The sequence below is a fragment of the Mastomys coucha genome, unplaced genomic scaffold (genome assembly GCF_008632895.1).
Source record: "Mastomys coucha isolate ucsf_1 unplaced genomic scaffold, UCSF_Mcou_1 pScaffold15, whole genome shotgun sequence".
Taxonomy (NCBI): domain Eukaryota; kingdom Metazoa; phylum Chordata; class Mammalia; order Rodentia; family Muridae; genus Mastomys; species Mastomys coucha.
Window position 1 is genome coordinate 34,112,974 of NW_022196897.1, and position 6,490 is coordinate 34,119,463.

Sequence of the window (6,490 nt, forward strand, 5' to 3'; positions counted from 1 at the left end):
TAATTGCTGTATATTCCTTAGCACAACTAGGACTAATTCTTTATTGAAGCATCAGCCATTCTAAACAAAAAAGTAAGAATAATCTTGTGGCTAGGCAGAATGTTCCACAAAACCTTCAGGATCCTGCACATCTCCCTCCTCTCATGTTGACTTTCAGCTCACCAGGCATGAGTGTTGAGAAAGGTAGACAGAGAGTGGTACATGAGTAGTGGACAGAGGTGGAACTAAATATATGACAAGCGATCATGTCCTTACTAAGTGGGGCCAGCAGAGCATTGCGTAACATCTGGGAGGTCAAGCAGACTTTAACCCACACCCTGAACATGCCTGTTGGTCTCCAGGCAGTCCCCCACCATCAGCGTGCGGGCAGGGTCCACACTGAAGTCTTCCATGATGCACTGGAACATGTAAGGGCTGGACTCGCCCACCACCAGGGCATGGTGTCCCGAGGCTGTCTTTACCACAGTAGCCAGGCTTCCGGTACCGGGGGTTCTGCTTTTTTTTTTTAAATAAAATTACTGATTATTTTATTTATTTCCATTTCAAATGGTGTCCCCTTCCTTGTGTCCACTCTGAAAACTCCCCGCTCCAGTCCCCTCCCCTTTGCCTCTAAGAGGGTGTATGCCTATGCACCCACCCACTCCAGCCTCACCCCTCTACTATCACCTTCACTGGGGCAACAAGCTTCCACAGGACTAAGTGCCTCCCCTCCCACTGGCTTAGTGGGAGTCACGGCAGATGAGGCAGTCCTTTTTTTTTTTTTTCCGAAGAAGACCATAAGTAAAGAAGGAAAATATCAGAAAGATTTTTCATGGCCCCATACGGCCATCTACAAAAGGCATTGGATCCATCCAGACTCAGAAGAATTGCCTGGACCACCAGTAGCAAAACCTCAGTGTCACAGTGAGGCTATCTTCAAAGGAACCAAATAAAAAAGATGATGGAGTTTTTAAGGCTCCTGCACCACCACTCAAAATGATAAAAACTGTGACAATACCTACTGAGCCCTACGAAGAAATAGTTACTGCACCGAAATACAGAAAAGAAGACAAAGAATTATATACTATTGTTCAATGATGTGGCGGAATTTGGTGAAAATCAAGAGTTCACTGATGACGTTGAATACTTGTTAAGTGGCTTAAAGAGTACTCAGCCTCTAAGCACACGTTGCCTTAGTGGTGTCAGCTTGGCTACTAAATGTGCCATGCCCAGTTTTCGACTGCATCTGAGAGCACATGGAACAGTTGCAATGATCTTTAGAACTTTGGATGATTCCCAGCACCATCAGAATCTGTCCCTCTGTACAGCTGCTGTCATGTACATATTGAGTAGAGATCGTTTGAACAGGGATCTTGATAGGGCCAGTCTAGATCTCATGATTTAGCTTTTGGAGCTGGAACAAGGTACTCCTTCAGCTAAGCTACAGAATGAAAAAGATATGAGCAAGATCAAAGAAAAAAATCTGAAGACTCTGTGAAACTGTGCCCAATAAGCATCTTGATCTAGAAAATATAACGACTGGTCATTTAGCTATAGACATTGCTGTCCCTCACTTCCAGATGAGCAGGAGATTGGCTTAAAGACGAGCTCCAGCTTCTGGGTGGTCTGGATCATATTGTAGATAAAGAGTGTGTGGATCATTTAAGTAGAGATGAGGATGAAGAGTAACTAGTGGCCTCGTTATGGGGAGCAGAGAGATGTTTACAAGTTTTAGAGAGTGCATAATCCAGAGAATCAAAGCTACTTGAGAGCCTATAAAGATTCACGACTCATTATTTCATCAGCTAAAGCATTACAGCATTGTGAAGACCTGATTTAGCAGTGTAACCGAGCTGAGAACAGCATATGTATAGGAGAGAGTAAACCTCTGCCTTACCAGAATGTAACTAAGATGTGGGCAAAGCAGTAGAGGACTGCATGAGGCCCATCATTGGAGTATTACTCAATTTAACTAATGATAATGCGTGGGGCAGTACAAAGACACGAGAACATGAAGGACTCATAAGCACAGAGATGAACTGTGTCCTTCAGGTTCCAAAGTACCCACCTTAGGAGCAGAGATTTGATATTCGAGTGCTGGGATTGGGTCTACTGATAAACTTGGTGGAGTATAGTGCCCGGAATCGACACTGCCTTGTCAACATAGAAACATCCTGTTCCTTGGATTCCTCCTTCTCTAGTGGAGAAGGAGATCATAGTTTAAGGCTAGCTGGAGAAGTTCATGCTGTTCAGGCTTTAGTACAGCTATTTCTCGAAGGAGAGAGAGCAGCACAATTGGCAGAAAGTAAAACAGATGATTTGATCAAAGATGCTCCCACCATTCATCATGATAAGAGTGGAGAGTGGCAAGAAACAAGTGGAGAAATACAGTGGGTATCAACTGAAAAGACTAATGGTGCAGAGGAGAAGAAGAAGGAGGAGGATGAAGAACTCGACCTCAATAAAGCCCTTCAGCATGCTGGCAAACATATGGAGGATTGCATTGTGGCCTCCTACACAGCCCTGCTTCTTGGGTGTCTCTGCCAGGAAAGTCCAATCAATGTAACTACAGTAAGGGAATATCTTCCAGAAGGGTATTTCTCCATAATGACAGAGATGCTTAAAATTTTTCTTAAGCTTCATGAATCTTACCTGTGCTGTTGGAACAACAGGCCAGAAGTCTATCTCTAGAGTGATTGAATATTTGGAACATTGCTAGCTGCTTTATCTTCGCTTCTGGTGCTTGGCAATGTTGGAGCTATCCTTAGACAAAGAGAAAACATGCAAGAAGTCCTTGAAGATATACCAAGAACATTCATCAGTATCATTCGTGTTTGGATTTTTATGATCACCTGATTTCTTCATCATGCATTCTGCGTTTGCTAAATGACAGTTACTACATGAATCTGCAGCTATCAAAAATGAGGGAAAAGATTCAGGCTGTTAACAATCCCATGCAGTATTTATATGCACTTACTTGGCAGAGTCTACACCCTTCCCTTGTTTCCTTGATTAATTTCCGGCAAGGTTTAAAGGGGGAAATTTGTGCTGCTGTTAGTGCAATTGCTGTGAATGTTGAGCCACTATTGTCATGCCTGTCAGGTGCAAAGACAGCTTAGCTACTGAAGTATTGAATGTTCTGAGGACATTCTAGACAACAGCTTAGGTCCTTTTTCAGGCTCATTTGCTTTTGCTTTTTGTTGAATGATTTCAATCGTAAATAAAGCTTTTAATAATTTTGTGAAAAGAAAAAAAAAAGCCAGGCTGTGGTGGTACATGCCTTTAATCCCAGCACTTGGGAGGCAGAGGCAAGTGGATTTCTGAGTTCAAAGCCAGCCTTGTTTACAGAGTTCCAGGACAGCCAGGGCTACACAGAGAAACTAACTGAATGAATTTGGTTCCTTTGTAACTAACTGATCAAGCTGCCTGTTTACACTGGCTGCCAAGAAGGAGCACATGCAGTCTGAGTCAGTCTGATTCAGTGTTCTCTCCACATCAGTTTCCTGCCTCCCTCCCTGATCTTCGGACAGCATCCTATATCATCAGCCACCCCTGTGTGTCACAAAGTAGCAGCCACTAAGCAAGTATATTCCTTGAATTAGCACACCTGGGTGGGCCATGTGCACACCAAGGAAACAGGTGTTACAGGGAGCCCAGGCCAGGGTTTCCTCCCCATCTCTTAACTGTCTCCTTTCTTCAGTGAGACTGAGGAAAGCTGTTGGGGAGCCTGGTTACCTACTGAGGCAGGGGAGCTTACAGAGCCAGAGAGAGAAGGCTGTGAAAGCTGTGGAGTAAGGCTGGAAACCAGCCTCCTGCCCTAAGATTCCACACTGCAAGGGGTGTAATTTTAAAAAAGAACTTCAAGCTGTTAACACTCACAAGGGTTACACTACTGGAAAGGAAGTAGCCACATCCAAACAGGATGTAATGTTCTACAACTTTCCCTTTAAAAGTTGAAGAGGTAGCATGTGCGTTCAATAGGTGTATAATCCAGATATTTGTGCTCAATAGGTATATAATCCAGATATGCTCCAGAGTTCTGAGAGTCTTCCATGAAAGGTTAACTAGAAGGTAGTATATTTTTTATATTTTTGTAACAATTGGCTTTTTTCATGGGGGGCAGGGTGGAGGTGGAAGGGTTAGTATTTATAGCCCTAACAAGTCCAATAATTTTTATAAGTGTCTTCAGATTATAAATAATCCTCCAAATTTTGCAATGTTTACAAGATTTTTTTTTAAGATGACAAATATGCTTGATTTGCTTTTTAAATAAAAGTTTAGCTGTTCTAAGAGATTAACTTCAAGTAGGATTGCTAGTTATGGTAGTTTGTTCCCATGCCTTTTCTGTTTCCAGCATGACTCGAGTGGAGTGTGGGTGGGGCTGTGGAAGCCTGGCCAGGCTGGACCTGGACAGCCACACCTCAGACATTGTTTCCATTTGGATGTGAGCAGGCACAGGCCTACATGCTCTTTGCTACTTAACCTCTATCAGTTCTTCTGCCTCCTTAGCATGGGTCCTTGTAAGAGCCGGTGCTAGGAAGCTCTGAACAATAAAATACTTCCAGAGTGGTGAAAAACAAAACAAAACAAAACAAAAACAAAAAACCCTGACTCCAAGCAATGACAGGATGTTAAAGAAGGAAAACTGTAGGCATAATTTTCTCTCAACCTACTTAATAAGGATTCAACATCTCCTCTAGCCCACAACACATCAAAGGTAGTGGAAAAAAAAAGTTATTAGGATATGGGGAAAGTAGACCTGTTTAAGAATCATTCTTTGGGGTCAGGTCCAATCTTGATTGTCAGGATATCAACAGTCCAGTCCTCTAGCAAAACACTAACATGAATCAGCAGCAGCAATCCAGTTCACTCAACAATCACACTGATGTATTAGCAGCTGCCGACCAGTCCACTCAGCAGACTTCACACAGGAATCAGCAAAGGCAGTTCAATACAGAAGAAACTGCAAGGCTCACCAACCTGCCCAAGTCTGGAAGGGGCAATTTCATTGCCCGGGGACAAATGATGTTCATGGCCTGGGCTGTGGCCTGAGGCAATGTATAAAAGTAACTTTTTTTTTTACCTGATGTAATTGTCATTCCAGAGGCAGTAATTTATTTTTTTTGAGCAGTAAGCTCAATAAATTCATCCCCTCTAACTCTTTGTGAACCCTTGGTAGCTGGTTCAATTAAGCTATTCTTGCCCAACTATCCTATAAGATGACTTTTTTAATCTTACCTCTCTAAGCTTTTCACTGAATTTCTCTTTTTGGCCTGAAAGAAACTCTGGCAATCACTTGTAAACTGGCTCCTTGTCATTCTCTGGCCCATTCTCTCTTCACCTGTGTCTAGCGTCTTCTCTCTGTAACCTGTCCCTGTAAAACTGTTCCTGTAAAAACTGCCTCTAAATGTCATGAACTCTACTCCCTTCTCGGCCCTCTCAACTCACTGACTCAACCAAAGACTCAACCAAACTGACTGACAAGAATTCAGAGACCTGAATGCCTCTGTCTACTGAGGGCTGGGATTAAAGATGTGTGCTCTCCTGCCTAGACCTAAGTGCTTTTTAACTGAAACTTACTCTACACTAGGCTGGCTTTGAATTCAGAGATTTGTTTGCCTCCCTCTCCTGGGATTAAAAGCATTTCGGTATTCCAGCAAGATCACACAAACATAGAACACATCTTTGGATGTGATCCCTTGACAGAGCAGGCATGTTACTGGATTAAAATTCTGCTACACCATGTTAGTGTCTGTGGTCCCTACTGCCACAGAAGCTGTATCCATGGTATATGTTTCTGTGTAGCTACCCAGTGGCCACATGTATGAGTGGGTTTTCTGGAATGGGGTCAAGGTCCTAAAAAATAATTTTGGGGTACCAGAACCGCGGGAAGAGTTTGTAAAAATTAGACCAACACATGACGTATTCATTCAATTCTCTTTGTTACAAGCAAATAGGTAGCATAGGTAAGGCAAAACCCCTCCCCCAAGTTCATCTGCAAATTGGCCCAATCAGCAACTTTTTCTTCAGTCTCTGGAGGCAGGACTTCCGGCATAACTGGAACTCGGAGAGAGGTGTGGCGATTAGCAGGAAGTGAGCAGAGAGGCGTGGTTATCTGTGGTAAGGCCGGGTCTGAAGAATCAGCCCTTCGCTGAAGGAGGGTGACATTTCTGCAGGAGGCTATATTGATGTTTCTTGTCTTTGTTATCACCAAAGGCCTTGTGGATGTCCATTATCTGTGCTCCCACTTAAAGCCAGGTGTCTGTAGTCTTCACTGAATCAAGGGCCAGAGGCTTTGATGATATTGCCATGAAAGAGCATGCTGGGGTCCATGGTTTTGATGTCATCAAAAAACAATGTAGAAATCCATGATCTGTTCTGCTAACTAGAAAGGACAAACTTATTTTTCGGTAGTATTGCTGACTGCAGACTTATAGTAAAGAATGAGCCGGGCAGTGGTGGCACACACCTTTAATCCCAGCACTTGGGAGGCAGAGGCAGGCAGATTTCT

The 6,490-nt window shown here is 43.3% G+C and overlaps 1 pseudogene; it reads left to right on the forward strand.

Moving 5' to 3' along the window:
* Window positions 1-245: 245 nt before the first annotated feature.
* LOC116091635 lies at window positions 246-2,757 on the forward strand (annotated as a pseudogene).
* The last annotated feature ends 3,733 nt before the right edge of the window (window positions 2,758-6,490 follow it).